Here is a 16,051-nt window from a genome sequence, read left to right as displayed (position 1 = left end):
GTGGGGTTCAAGACAGAGGATTGCATGGGGTTTAGTTGCCCTGCCCAGCCGCTCATGGGGACTGATTGCATGGACCACCCAGCCATGGACATTTCCAAGCTATTTCTGGAATGAGGGTACATCACAGGAGACTCAGGCCATGAGGTTGGAGCGGCAGCAGGCGTCAGTACTCTTGCACTCACATAATTGAGATGAGCCACTCAGGGCCGTAGCAACAAAGAACGTGGCCCCCTCCGAACATATGTCCGGGGCCCCTTACAATGCAGAAACGATAAAAAACTAAACAACTAAATTAATAACATTTATCCACCGACCGCCATTATGAAAGCAAATACACATTCTTTGAATCGGTCCAACTAAAATTCGAAACTGACCGACAGACAACTGATGTAGCCAATAGCATTATTACTTACCTAGTTATACCTTACATTTTTTTTGCCACTTTTAGGGGCCCCCTTCCTTGCGGGGCCCCCTCCGGTCGGAGGGTACGGAGGGCGCTTGCTACGCCTCTGGAGCCACTCAAACAGCTTTCTGCTGAGTTCTATCTCCTGCCTTAGCTGCCCTTCCTGTTCCAGGAACTGCATAGCGAGTGCCTGCTCCCACACTGAAACCCTGTACTCATGCTGCGCTGCCAGACTCGGCCTTTCCTCTTGCCTCTCAGCATGCCTCTACTCCAGTTGCAAGTCCCTCTGTCTCTGGGACCGGACTGGCCTGGACTGGCTCGTGGGCCCTCTCCAGAACTTCAACCATAAGTCCATCATGGAAATTATTCCTCTTGGAAAAGTTCATGAACTTATGCTAGGCCAGGCTTGTACTGCATGAAGGTAAAGTTGTGGAGGTACAACAGCCAGTAGATGATGATGTGCTTGCAATAGGACAAGGCACAGAAAGTAATTGTCTCAAATAGCTCAGTGCAGGAGCACAGAAATAATTTTTGTGGAATCTCAAGGACATAAAATGTTACATTGCAAAACTGAACTTCAATATACTGTGAAAGGGTGCTTTAGTTGACAGAATCTCCCCAGACGCAGTCTGATTAAGAAATGCAGCGACAATGGGAAAAGCTAAAAATGCAAAGCTATTTTTCTTTTATAACAGTTGCATAACTAGTTGGGTGGTGGGAGGGCAATCAGTGGCATTGCCACACAAGCTGTTTCTATCATTTCAGGCCTTCCACATTTTGGAGTATGTAACTGTTCTTGTGGTGCCCTATTGGCAAAGGGCTTTGTTATTCCAAGCTGCTGGTGGGGGAAACGTGCAGCCAAAATAGTCAAACATACAGTGACTGATCAGCATATCTAGGAGTGGAGTGGGCTGGTCAACTACTGAGGTAGTGCAGGAAAATATGACCTTCACCACAAAGTGATCTACAATTCCTGCTTCAGGAAAAGCTTGCAGCTATCTGTACCCAAGAGAGGGTCACAATTCATGAGGGAATTGAGAAGAAGCTGCTCTAGCTTGCATGTGGCTTAACCTGTTATGGCTGCATGTAAACACACACAATTCCACAGCCTTCCTCCTCCCCACCCGAACTCATTCCTGGACAAAAATTCAAACCCCAGTTGAGAAAAGTGATTTTTGTCTCCTATGGACTACCTCTAATTCAAATGGAGTAGATCTGGAAATAGAACATATTTCCCCAAACACACATACAGCAGAGCTCACTGTTTCCAGGAGGCTTCATAAGGAGTGATTACAAAGAGCAAACTGAAAGGCACACCAATATAAGGTTATTATCTTTAAGAAGCAGGAATGGCCCTAGCATGTATCTGTGTCTTTCTTGTAAAAATACACTTTAAAGGTGTTTTTTAGTGTTTGCCTTTTCTGGTTGCCATTTTGAACTCCAGGAGGTGAGCGGACGGGAGTGGGGAAGGACACCAAGGCACTGGACTACAAAGTCATTAGTGGATAAGCATTGCTAGTGGGTGCTTCTCATAACTTTTGCATTGGTTCATAGAGCAGAAATCCCCCGTTACTATATCAATGAACGTTAAAATGGAGCCAGAAACTTACTGGGCTCAGGGGTGACTTCTGTCCCTTCCATGTCTGTTTTAGACTCTGCAATGGGCTTTTCCTGAGGGGATGCATCAGCCAGTTCCTCTGAGTATGGACCTAGATTTTGCTGCTGCTGCTCCTGTTCCAGAACCTACTCTGGAACCGGTTTCAGCAACAATGATTTTTTTGTTGTTCTCACTGCTGCTGGCTCCTATTGGTCTCCATGCTGGATTCTGGGGGCCAGCAGGGCACCATCCTGGCTGACCGGTCATCATGCACCACAGTTGGCTCTGTGCTGGATGCAGTGCCCAGCACCCAGTTAAACTCCTCATAAAACAGGTACAATGTCAGCGAGTCTGGCTGTGCTCCCATGACCATGAAGCAGTTCCCTTTGCAAAAGGCTTGTTCTCTTCAGTCTCCATTGCAAACACAGAAGGCTCTCCAATGATATGGTTGCAGTTCAGTGGTCAGAAGAGAATGGAAGAGTTAATGCTGACTCACTGAGCTGCTACTGAGGGATTGCTTCTGTTTTTACTTGAGCTGATTGGAGATTCTTGGGATAGAGAGGACAAAGGAAGTAGTGGGATACTATTGGAAGTCTCCCAGGACCTGAGTCAAGAAGGCCTGCATCTACACTGCAAAGCAATAGACCTTGAGCCCTGGGTTCTGGCTTGACTTGGTCTTGGATCCTTCACCCCCACAGGGTCCTAGGTCCCAGCCAAAGTCTGAGAGATTTGTCTATAGAGAGAAAGGGAAGTGGGGGTTTAAGCCTGAGTCTGAGCCTGGGATTACACTGTAGCATAGACATACCCTTGTAGTCTTTAAACCAAGATTGGATACCTTTCTGATAGATTGGCTTTAACTCAGCCAGAAGTTGCAGAGTTGATTCAGGAATTGCTGGGAGAAATTATATTGCCTGTTTTATGTGCAGACTACGTGATCATACTGATCTCTTCTGACTGTAAAACTATGAATCTACAAGTGTGCTTAAATGCTGTCTTAGAGTGGGGTTCTTCCTGACTTACTCACTATCCAGTGAGCACACCAAGTTCTTTTTCAGTTCCGCAGTGGTATCGTTACAAACTTGGGCCCTGACTCGGGTAGGCATCTCTAGTCAGGAAGGACACCTAAGCACGTGATTAAGACCCACTGAAGTCACTAGTCTCTTTTGCCTTCCCTAAGTCAATGGGACTTAAGTACATGCTTAAGTATTTTCCTGAATCAAGCTCTTAAAGAGCTTAGTTCATCTACCTTGCTCTTTACAAGCTGAATGTTTGAAAATTTCCCAGATTACACATCTGCTGTTCTAGTTTACATCTCGGAGGATAAGACTGACCACAAAGGGAGCAGAAAGGGGGGAAAAAAGCTTCTGTGGGCTGGCAGAAAGAAACTGAAACAGCTGCATGCCAGATACACAGGGCTGTTCTCTGTGTGCACGGGTGCTGGACCATCTGCAGAGCATGCACTTGCCAGGTGCTTTATTTAGAGTGGAAGGGGATAGGGAGCCTTTAGAGAGGAAGAAAACCACATCAGAGTGAAGAGGTGGCTTTTTACAGTCTCACTCTGCTCATTTTATCTCATCCCTTTGTTTCTGATTTTCTTCTCCTGTAGGTAGTTAGTGGTGCAGAATGACAATGAGAGAGGATTTCATGCAGCCTTAGACAATCGTTTTTACACAGGGCCTAGTGCACAGAAACACACAGGAAGGGGGCAAGTTACTGAGAAAAATCTGGAGGCTTGAAGCTGTGGAGTTCTGAATGCCTCATGCCTTTGGGCAATGGGGTTTGCCATACTGCAGAGTGGACAGAGTGCAAGGCTCTCCAACCACAGGAAGGATCAGACCCTTTGACTGTTCTTCTTTATAGTCTCCATTTCACCCATGCCTAGTAATGAGTTCTGTTCCACTTTTCTTTTCATCTACAAGAAAGCATTCCAGGACTGGAAATACACTAGAACACTGATTTTATGAACATCATTCTTACGCATGACCAGTTACATGAACCATTTTTCTTCCACTAAAATCCTCTTCCTGCTGCCGGATGTGACTTCCTTTCTTCAGCCAACCTTCAAGCACAGGTTTGAAAGGACTGAGAGATTTGGCAGCAAAGATGGGACAGACAGTTCTCTCAAACAAATTAAAATCAGGCCTACTGCATACATTTGTTATCATGTATTATGTACATTCTAACCAAACAACTAATCAAATAACTTATCCCCTTTACCTATTGTAATTTTGAAAGGTTCAATTTTATGAACTTTTCAGTTCTATGAACTCAATCCCCAATTAGTTCATAAAATTAGGGTTCTACTGTATTATTCTCACAACAGGTACAACATGGTCAGTAACGATGTCTCCTAGTCTCTTGCCAACAAACCTTAAGACTGACCTCCTAGAGCCAGCAACTGATCCTGCACTCTGGTCACTTAGGCACTAATTAGTTCCCCTAGAGAAGCCTGGTTGAGGAGTGGAAGACTTAATGAGGGGTTGAGGGGTGGAAGGCCTAATTAGCCCATCAGCTGAGAAGATAGTTAAAAAGCACAGGAAGGCAATGCAAAGGGAAGAGAGAGGGTTAGCAGATTTGAAGACCTCTGGCTGGTGAGAGTGCTGGCTCTTCTTGAAGATATGGCTGAGGATTGAAGGTGTCATAAACAGATAGTTAAGGGTTAATAAAACAGAAGTACTTCATGTCTCTTTTGCCTGTAAAGGGTTAACAAGTTCAGTGAGCCTGGCTGTCACCTGACCAGAGGACCAATCAGGGGACAGGATACTTTCAAATCTTGAGGGAGGGAAGTCTTTGTGTGTGCGCTGTTAGTGTTTGGCTGTTGTTCTCTCTGGGTTCTGAGAGTGACCAGACGTGCAACCATGTTTCTCTCCAATCTCTTTGATACAGGCTCTTATATGTCCAGAATAGTGAGTACTAGGTAGATAAGGCGAGTTAGGCTTATGGTTGCTTTCTTTATTTGCAAATGTGTATTTGGCTGGAAGGAGTTCAAATGTGTATCTGGCTGAGAGGATTTTAATTTGTACTTGTATACTTAGGTTGGGAGGGTATTCCCAGTGTCTATAGCTGAAAGACCCTGTAACATATTCCATCTTAAATTTACGAAGATAATTTTTACTGTTTTTTCTTTCTTTAATTAAAATCTTTTCTTGTTTAAAAACCTGATTGTTTTTTTAATTCTGGTGAGACCCCAGGGGACTGGGTCTGGGTCCACCAGTGAATTGGTGGGGAGAAAGGAGGGAAGGGGGAGAGAGAGGTTAATTTTCTCTCTGTGTTAGGATTACTTTCCCTCTCAGGGAGAGTCTGGAAGGGGGAGAGAGAAGGAGAGGGGAAGGTGAATTTTCCTCTCTGTTTTAAGATTCAAGGAGTTTGAATCACAGTGATCTTCCAGGGTAACCCAGGGAGGGGAAGCCTGGGAGAGGCAATGGTGAGGGAAAGGGTTTACTTTCCTTGTGTTAAGATCCAGAGGGACTGGGTCTTGGGGGTCCCCGGGTAAGGTTTTGGGGGGGACCAGAGTCTACCAGGCACTGGAATTCCTGGTTGGTGGCAGTGCTACAAGTACTAAGCTGGTAATTGAGCTTAGAGGAATTCATGCTGGTACCCCATCTTTTGGACACTAAGGTTCAGAGTGGGGGTTTATACCATGACAGAAGGACGCTATAGATACAAGAGCTGCATAGGGATTGTGATGATGGCTTGATGGAGGTAACAAATAAAAACACACAAAGGTATTGACAATCAAGAGGTCTCCAAGACTGTTTGTGAGGGACCTGAGGGTGGGAGAAGAGCTTGTCCTGTTACAAGGACATGAAGTAGTTCCTGTCCTAGAAAGATCCAAGGGAAAGTTCTGTTTTGCTTTTGTTTTTGTTCTCCTTCCCCCTCCCAATTCTTTCCCCATTACTCTGTAGGGCTTGTCTACACTTACTGAGGGATTGACACGTGGTGATTGATGCATTGGTGGTTGATTTAGTGGGTCTAGTGAAGACACGCTAAATTGACCACAGATCGCTCTCCCATTGAGTACTGTATTCACCTGAACGAGAAGCACAAGGGGAGTCAACGGGAGAGCGTCTCCTGTCAACATAGCTTAGTGTGGACCCCACAGTAAGTAGGTCTAAGTACATCAACTTCAGCTCAGTGAATAATGTAGCTGAAGTTGCATAACTTTGATCAATCTCCCCTCATAATGTAGACAAGGCCTGAAGATCTGTCTCAATGCCCATTGAAGTGAATGCAAAGAGATCCATAATTTAAAAGGACATTGGACCAGTCCCTAATTTGGGATATGGTAAGTTGAATGTGGGGGAAGGAAAAGAGGTCGACATTATTTCCCAGCATGGCCTCCATATTTTCCTCCTCTTCCTTTCCTTGTTCTCTCCTTTCCGTAAATTTAAAAACCTTATCTGATCCTAGGTTGTTCTCTGCATCACAGCTCCTCTCTCAAGTCAAATATGGAAGAGATTATTTATAAAACCAACCCCTATCGTAGTCAGTATTCTAGTTATTAGAGGTGGAGCTAGTGCAGGGGTCGGCAGCCTTTCAGCAGTGGTGTGCTGAGTTGTCATTTATACACTCTAATTTAAGGTTTTGCGTGCCAGTAATACATTTTAACATTTTTTAGGTCTCTCTATAAGTCTATATATTATATAACCAAAATACTGTTATATGTAAAGTAAACAAGGTTTTCAAAATGTTTCAGAAGCTTTATTTAAAATTAAATTAAAATGCAGATCTTATCAGTTTAGTGTAATCCTTGCCCTTGCTTTTTCTTGCTGAGTTTTCCAATGTCCGGTGGCATGTATTTGGATACTTTAAGATGCACAAAGGCTTCTGAGTGATCAATTGTTAACTGGCTGGCATGAGGTCAGTGGCTGGCACCCCAGATCGGCAGCTGAGGTGAGTGGAGCTGGTGGCTGGTAGGGCTGAGCAGGACCGGAGGCCTGGACCCTGTCTGGCAGGGGACCTGCACTGGAACTCCAACTGGAAGCAAGGTGAGTGGGGCTGTGGCGGAGACCCCAGCTGGCAAGGAGCCAGCAGCTGGAACCCCAGAGCAGCGACTGAGCGGCTCAGCCTACCATCGCTATGGGGTTCTGGCCGCCACCTCCTTCCAGCCGGGGTCTCAGCCCGCTGTCAGCCTGGGGTTCCTTCACCCAGGCCAGCAGTGGGCACAGGGTGGGACCGGCAGCAGGACCCTGGCTGGCAAGGAGCCAGCAGTGGGAATCCCAGAGTGTCAGCAGGCTGATTGGCTCAGCCCGCCCCTGCTCTGGAGTTTCGGCCACTGGCTCCTGACGGTCAGGGTCTCAGCCTGCTTCTAGCTTAGAGTTCTTTCATCCAGGCCGGCAGTGGGTGCTGAGTGGGACTGGTGGTGGGACCCCGGCTAGCAGGCACCGACAGCGGAAACCCCAGAGCTGCAGCGGGCTGAGCGGCTCAGCCCGCTGCCGCATGCCATCAGAAATTGGCTTGTGTGCCACCTTTGGCATGTGTGCTGTAGGTTGCTGACCCCTGAGCTAGTGTATATAGTTGACTTCACTCAGAGCCACAATCTGGGTTTAGCGCTGGAAAGAATAGGAGAGTCAGTGTTTCACTCTTTGAGTGGTGAAAGCCAGCTATTTGTGTATGTTCCTCAACACACTATAGTGTCTCACTTGTGTTTATTATTCAGCCTTACTTTCACTTTGAGGAGACTTTATTTTAAAAATAACCAAACCAAAATCCCTTCATATAACTGTACTTATCTAGAGAAGAAGTCTATTATTTGACATCCTCTGCTTCCTGCCACCCAGGATATCTGACAGGCCTGTGTACTGAGATGGCTAGCAAGTGTCTATCTAGTGTCAGCTGTGGTAGTTGTTCTGATGAGACTAGTCATCTTGGAACTGGGCTGAAACCATCAAAGTCATTTCACATAGTAGGCCAGCGACTAGCTAGCTATCTGCTAGTAATACCTTGTTGTCATTTTTGACCTGGCAGGATTTGAACTACTAAGCTCTGGCCCTGCCTTTTCTCTCACATACATTTAACTCAGGAGTAAATCCACTGAAATCAATGGACTTGAGTCCCACTGTCTTGCAGCTTGTGTAGTTATTTTTACCTGTACAGAGTGGCTGTAAAATGCCACCAGATCAGACTAGTATCATTTACACCTAAGGAGGCTATGTGGCCCAGTTCATATTGGTGGTTATTGATGTTTTGCTGTCAAATTGGTGTAGTGTATCTAGTGGGGTCTCACTGGGATTTGTCCTGGGTCTGATGCTACTCAATATTTTTTGTTAATGACTTGGATAATGGTGTGGAGAGTGTGCTAATAAAATATGTGGATGCATCAAGCTGGGAGGGGTTGCAAGCACTTTAGAGAACAGGATTAGAATTCAAAATGACTCAACAAATTGGAGAATATGTCTGAAATCAACAAAATGAAATTCACTAGACAAGTGCAAAATACTTCACTTAGGAAGGAAACTACAAAACTACAACTACAAAATGAGAAATAACAGGCTAGGTGTTAGTACACCTGAAAAGGATCCGGGGATTATAGTGGAGCATAAGTTGATAATAAGTTAACAATATGATTCAGTTGCAAAAAAGGCTAATATTACTGTGGGCTGTATTAACAGGACTGTTATAGATGAGACATGGGAGGTAATTGTCCGGCTCTACTCAGCTGTGGTATTGTGTCCAATTCTGAAAAGATGTGGACAAATTGGAGAGAGTCTATATGAGTGCAACAAAAATGATAAAGGCTTAGAATATCTGACCTATGAGTAAGGCTATGTTTTAATCACTAGTACTTTTAGTAAAAGTCACAGACAGGTCACAGGCAGTAAACAAAAATTCACAGTCCATGATCTGTCCATGACTTTTACTGTATACCCCTGACTAACACTTGAACGTGGGGGGCAGCAGGGGGGGGAGATGGCCCTGGGGGAACCATGGATGCTGGAGGTGTGTGGCCTAGGATGGTGCCAATGGGAGCTGCGGGGGGGGGGGGTACCTGCGGGTGGAGGCAGCACATGGAGCTAGGAGCTGAGGGAGGGGAGTTCCTGTAACCCTTCTAGGGAGCCCCCCCCAGTAAACACCGTCCCACATCCTAACGCCCAGCCCTGAGCCCCCCCAAACCCAAACTCCTGCTGCAAGGGGGTGGGGAGGCAGGGCTGAGACTGCCCCAGCAGCAGCAAGTGCACCTGGCCTGGGGGTTGCCTGAGATGCTCAGGTGGTCCCAGGGATGAAAGTAACTTAAAGGACTTACTGCTACGCCGGAGTCCTGCGTGGGGACGGGGCCTCAACCAGAAGAGGTGAGGTCTTTCAAGATTTAAAGGCCCTGGGGCTCCGGCCTTTAAATCACCCCAGAGCTACCAGCTGCAGAGGCAGTTGGGAGCCCCGGGGCTCAGAGGCGAATTAAAGGGCCCAGGGCTCCAGCCGCCACGGTGCTCTGGGCCCTTTAAATCATCACGAGAGCCCAGCTGCCAGAGCTCCAGCGGGGATTTAAAGGGCCCGGGGCTCCCCGCAGCAGCCGGAGCTCCAGGCCCTTTAAATCCCCGCCCGAGCCCAGCTGCTGGAGCTCCCGCAGGGATTTAATGGGCCTGGGGGTCCCCACAGCGGCTGGAGCACCAGACCCTTTAAAGTAGAAGCCAGTCCATTCTGGCACAGCGTACTGGCTCTTGCCGGTACGCCGTACTGGACGGTACCAGCTTAACTTTCACCTCTGAGTGTAGTGCCATGACAGCTGGGGCTTCAACCACATCATGGGAATCCCCAGTTAGAACAGCTTTCATGCTACTTTGTGCCTCTCCAGCAATGCAAACCTGCCTTATCAGCATCAGAATCATTTCATTTTCAGAACGTTGCTAAAATTATACTGACCGTAGTTGCTCAAATGGATATATACAGTTGTCCCAAAGAGTCTGCATAGACTGACACTGTTCTGCATAAAGTAAAAATCAGTCTTGGTAAATGGTAGCTAGTTCATGAATAGAAAAAAAAAGTGTTGAACTGACGAGTCTCCACAATACACTGTGGCCAGCTGTAATTGCAGCAATGGGTTTGGTGCAGGAATCTTGATCTGCACCTAGAATCCCTTTTCTTACTTCTAGCAGTTCCATTTGCAGATCCTTTCTTCTAATGCTACTCAGTCAGATCCCTTTAATATGTTCCTAATTTTATTCCATTTGCATATGTATCTATAACCTCACTGAAAATAATAGCCCTGCTTTTCATCATATTTCTATGCTCCGTTGAGCCTAGATTTGGGTGGTTTAATTTTTCTAGTGTCTAGATAATTTGATTTCCTATAAGTTTTCTAAATTATTCTCTTACCATATCACATTAGATGAGTTTGTGTTGTAGTTCTTTCTAATTTTTTGTCCACCAAGGGAACCGAAGATGTGTGCCACATACCTTCTTGCCTGCAGCACTTGTTTTAAAGTGAGGCCCATTGTATGAAAAATAATAAATGAGGTTTTAGATTGTTTGAAGTGGGTACAATCCATGTTACACATCTGAAGACTAGTGGTGTTGCAGGAGCTGTTGTAGAAAGGAAGGAAATGGAAAGGAGTCACATATGAAGCCAGTCAAACACAATGATGATTGAGCTAACAGATCCTAATGATTGGCTTTAGTGACTGAGGTTTATATTATCTATTCAATCCCTTCTCTGATGAGGTGTTTGGAGATGGCTAGCACAGCCCACACAATGAACACTGCTGGCTGGGATCAGGACAGGGCCAGAGTGTTTAGGGAATGCACGGATTCAGCACACCCAGGGGCAGGGATAAAATTCAGAAGTCCACCACCCATCTTAAGTAATAAGCTGTGTGTTGGGCACCTTTTGGGGGGCTAGGGCAAAGAAATACCTCCCCATTGACCTCAGAACCCATGGCCTCTGCAGCCCCAGTGTACCCTACATGGGTTAGAGGAGCAGAAAATTCATACATCCTCTAGCCACACTCTCTTTGTCCCTCTACATATTACTGTTCAGAGTGCCCCCATGGAGCTGGGCTTGGCACTTTACAGGATCAGTACATCTGGGATCCCAAATCTAACCCTCCCTTGTGCAGCAGATATGGGGCCCTATGCCAGACTCTATTTTAACAGTTTTTGTATACTGTACTATATATACATACACACCGAGTGGTTTTGAAAATGCCTACCCACAATGTTGACTTAACTCTACTCCCATCAAAGTACGAGGTCCAGCGCTGACCACTTCTGAAAATCCAACCCTGTATATTCAGAGCTATACAGATACAGAATATCTACTCTGTTATATACATTTATGCATGGGAAAATACAAACATCTTTGTCCATATATATTTAAAATCTATGGCATTTTATTCTGAATAATAAAATTAAGGGAAAAACTTAACTTAATTCACAAGACTCTGCTAGGATGTTGTAAATTTACTGAAGGTAGAGGATTGTACCTATTCCAATGAAAACATTGACATTAGTACAAAAGTTAGTCATTACTGGAGCAAAATACAGACTGAGTGTGTTCCCACCCCCCCGTCAGACACAGGTTAATTTTCTACAGAGCTATTGACACAAGATTTGTGCTGCAGCTGTTTGTAACTTTATCCAATTGATAGTTTTTTCATATATTGCCACTCAGCTCATGAGGAAAAGGTAGGATAATAAAAAAGGATATTAGCAAACTTTGACATTAAAAATTAACCTATTAAACTGCAACCCATTCCCTTACAGTTTAATTAGAAACACACAATTTTCCCCAAATCAAAAGTTATCCTACCTTACTATTTCAAACTAATCCAATTATGTTAATTTACTAAGAACCAACACTTGGCTTAGTCGGCATAACACTTGTAAAGTAATGTATGTTTGATTAAAAAGGAAGTTAATGTGGAAAGTTTATTACTTACCAGAAAACCATCTGAATTCATAGCCACATGTATTCATATAAAGTATGTGACATCTGAAATAAATTCAAGGATTTTTTAATGGATTTCCTGTGTTGTTTATATTTGTTTGGTCTATTTATTCCATAGACAAGACTCACCAGAAATCAAACTGCAAAAAATGTGTTGATTTTCCTTTGCAAATCCGTTTTCAATGTGTGACAGTTGATATTGCAATAGACATCTTATCTAAGAAACAATAAATAGAATAAGGCAAACGATGTGAATGACATAAGGATTAATTTTATTAAATAAAATAAATTATATTACTTTCCTAATCTTGTAAATTTTGTTATTGATTTCAAAAGATACAGAAGTGGAACTTTTACATTGCGTGCATTGGATTTTACAGTACAATACTATTATGAGCAGATTTCATTTACCAGCTTATATTACAGTTACTGGGACATCTACAATGCAAAACCTAGTGGAATTTATGATTTTCTTTTTTTAAAATATAAAATTGTAAATTTAAAAACACACAAAATGTAATTAATTTGAAAAGATCTACAATGTAAGTGAAGGAATGTAGGATTTTGAATTTTCCTTTTAAAGATTTACAAGGAGAATGTATCATATTTTTTAGTTTTTAAATGTTATTAAAGCAATTTTGCATTTTTCACATTTAGTATTAAAATTGTTAATGTTTATTAATAACCAAAAAACATCATCTCTTGGTTTTGTCATTTTTCAAAAGAAGATACTCAGTTATTAATGGTCTTTCCTTAACTTGCTAGGCCTGATTCTACAGTCCTTATTTTTGCAAAATTCTCACTGATGCTAATGGGAGTTTTACCAAGTAAGGACAACAGTGTACAGCATTCTGTGATTCTTTTCATAGTCCTTGGGTGCAAATTATTTTAGTATGAACATCCAAGAAGTATCTGGACATTATGCAGTACATAAAAGCTATAGCATCAGCACATATGGAGCCTATAGTAGGCAGCATCACCATGATGGCAACACCATGATCCTTTGATGTGACCCAGTTTTTAGATGTGTTGTTTCTTTAGTCATCTCAGCTGTTGGATCTAATAGCAAACCTGTAAAACAAAAGGAAAAAAGGATTGTGTGGGATTTTCAAGTGTGTACACTATAGGCCTAACTCTGCTCCCATTGAAATCAATGGTAAAGCTCCTGTTGGCTTCAATGAGAGCAGAGTTAGGCCAATAATGAACACTTTTGAAAATCCCAGTACTGATAAGTAAATTACATTTATGTTTCAAGATGCAATATATGGAAATCATGCCCTTCCTCATTTACCTACCTAGGATGTTTCTTTAGCAGAAGGTGGAGCTGAATGCAGTTTATGTAGAACAAGTGGAACTTTATTAAACCTTTTGGACTGCTCTGTCCACATGGCTGAGCTGCTTCCAGTCAGACTCTTGGGGTTCCCTGTTTTCCTGGAGTCATGTCAATAATAATCCCTTCAGGGAACATGGGCGCTTCGACTCCAATTTCACTGATCATGATACATGTTCACTATTTTACAAATATTTTAACATTGAAAAGAGATGATTGATGCCTTGATCCCCACCTGTGTCCCTTTAAGATTGCTAATACATAGCTGAGTTGGAGTCTTGTCTTTATTACTGACTCGGCTGGTTGCGTAGTCTTTGAGATACTTTGGTCTGTTCAATAGAGGACCACAGTGAGTGTGACCAATCTCTGTCTTCCTGTCTCTGAGTCCAGCATACTCTCTGGAGTTGGCATCCAGATGGTTGTTTCTGTTCTGTGATGATCTCTGTAGGCTTACTTTCAAGGGTGTGTCGGCTGTCTTGTAAGTGCCTCCTGTTTGTTTGGATAATTTGCCATTGCACCCTCTCATAACTTTGCTGGTCCACTCCTTCAGGTGTCTTTCTAATGGCTGGATCCTCACAGGAGTGCCTGTCTCTAGAGCCAGTAGGTCCTTGGCTGATTTGTCATACTCTAGTACCTGTTTGTCTGATTGTTGGCCATCTCCTTTCTGCAGTGTCTCCATCTGATTAAAAAAATTAATCACAATTAATCACACTGTTAAACAATAATAGAATACCATTTATTTAAATATTTTTAGATGTTTTCTACATTTTCTAATATATTGATTTCAATTACAACACATAATACGAAGTATAGAGTGCTCACTTTATATTTATTTTTATTACAAATATTTGCACTGTAAAAAACAAAAGAAATAGTGTATTTCAATTCATCTAATACAAATACTGTAGTGCAATCTCTTTATAATGAAAGTTGACTTACAAATGTAGAATTGTGTACAAAAAATAACTGCATTCAAAATAAAACAACATAAAACTTTAGAGCCTACAAGTCCATTCAGTCCTACATCATCCAATCGCTCAGACAAACAAGTTTGGTTACAATTTGCAGGAGATAATGCTGCCCATGTCTTCTTTACAATATCACCTGAAAGTGAGAACAGGTGTTCTCATGGCACTGTTGTAGCCGGCATCGCAAGATATTTACGTGCCAGATGTGCTAAAGTTTCATATGTCCTTTCATGCTTCAACCACCATTCCAGAATACATGCATCCAGGCTGATGATGGATTCTGCTCGATAACGATCCAAAGCAGAGTGGACTGATGCATGTTCATGTTCATCACCTGAGTCAGATGCCATCAGCAGAAGGTTGATTTTCTTTTTTGGTGGTTCAGGTTCTGTAGTTTTTGAATCAGAGTGTTGCTCTTTTAAGACATCTGAAAGCATGTTCCACACCGCGACCCTCTCAGATTTTGGATGGCATTTCAGAGTCTTACACCTTGGGTTGAGTGCTGTATCTATCCGTAGAAATCTCACATTGGTACCTTCTTTGCATTCTGTCAAATCTGCTGTGAAAGTGTTCTTAAAATGAACACGTGCTGTGTCATCATCCAAGACTTCTATAACATGAAATATATGGCAGACTACGGGTAAAACAGAACCAGGAGACATACAATTCTCCCCCAAAGAGTTCAGTCACAAATTTAATTAACACATTATTTTTCTAATGAGCACCATTAGCATGGAAGCATGTTCTCTGGAATGGTGGCTAAAGCATTAAGGGGCATATCAATGTTTCGCATACCTGGCAAGTAAATATCTTGCGATGCCGGCTACAACAGTGCCATGCGAGCGTCTGTTCTCACTTTCAGATGACACTGTAAATAAGAAGCAGTCAGCAGTATCTCCCGTAAATGTTAATAAACTTGTTTGTCTTATACATTGGCTGAACAAGTAGTAGGACTGAGTAGACTTGTAGGTTCTAAAGCTTTACATTGTTTTGTTTTTGAGTGCAGTTATGTAACAAAAAAAATCTACATTTGTAAGTTACACTTTCACAATAAAGAGATTGCATTACAGTATTTATATGAAGTGAATTAAAAATACTATTTTATCATTTTTACAGTGCAAATATTTGTAATAAAAATAATATAAAATGAGCACTGTACACTTTGTATTTTGTGTTGTAATTGAAATCAATATATTTGAAAATGTAGAAAAAAATCCAAAAATATGTAATAATAAATATTAAATTGGTATTCTATTGTTTAACAGTGTGATTAATTGCGATTAATTCTTTTAATAGCAGTTAATTTTTTTAGTAGATCATGTGAGTTAACTGTGATTAATCGACAGCCCTACTTCTTTTCCTTGAAGGTAAAGAAATTTGTTCCCACATTTTCCAATAGTCCCATTGTTAGATTGCATCTGAACTCTTATGGGTGGGTTTGAATCCAATTCACCCTGTGGAATCACATAAAAGCAGCCATACTGGGTCAGACCAATGGTTCATCTAGGGTTGTATCTGACAGTGGCTAGATGCTTCTGAGGCAATGAACAGAACAGGGCTATTTCAAATGATCCATCTCCTGTCATCCAGTCCCAGCTTCTGCCAGTCAGAGTCTTAGGGACATCCAGACCATAGGGTTCCATCCCTGACCATCTTGGCTAATAGCCACTGATCGAAGTATACTTCATTAATATATCTAATTTTTTTAACCCAGTTATACTTTTGGCCTTCACAACATTTCCTGGCAATAAGTTCCACAGGTTGACTGTGCATTGTGAGAAGAAATACTTCCTTTTGTTTTAAACCTGCTGCCTATTAATTTCATTATGTAACTCCTAGTTCTTGCATTATGTGAAAGGGTAAATAACACTTC

Source organism: Gopherus evgoodei, chromosome 5, assembly GCF_007399415.2.
Source record: "Gopherus evgoodei ecotype Sinaloan lineage chromosome 5, rGopEvg1_v1.p, whole genome shotgun sequence".
NCBI lineage: Eukaryota > Metazoa > Chordata > Testudines > Testudinidae > Gopherus > Gopherus evgoodei.
The sequence above is the reverse complement of the archived record's forward strand: the minus strand, read 5'-3'. Positions refer to the sequence as shown.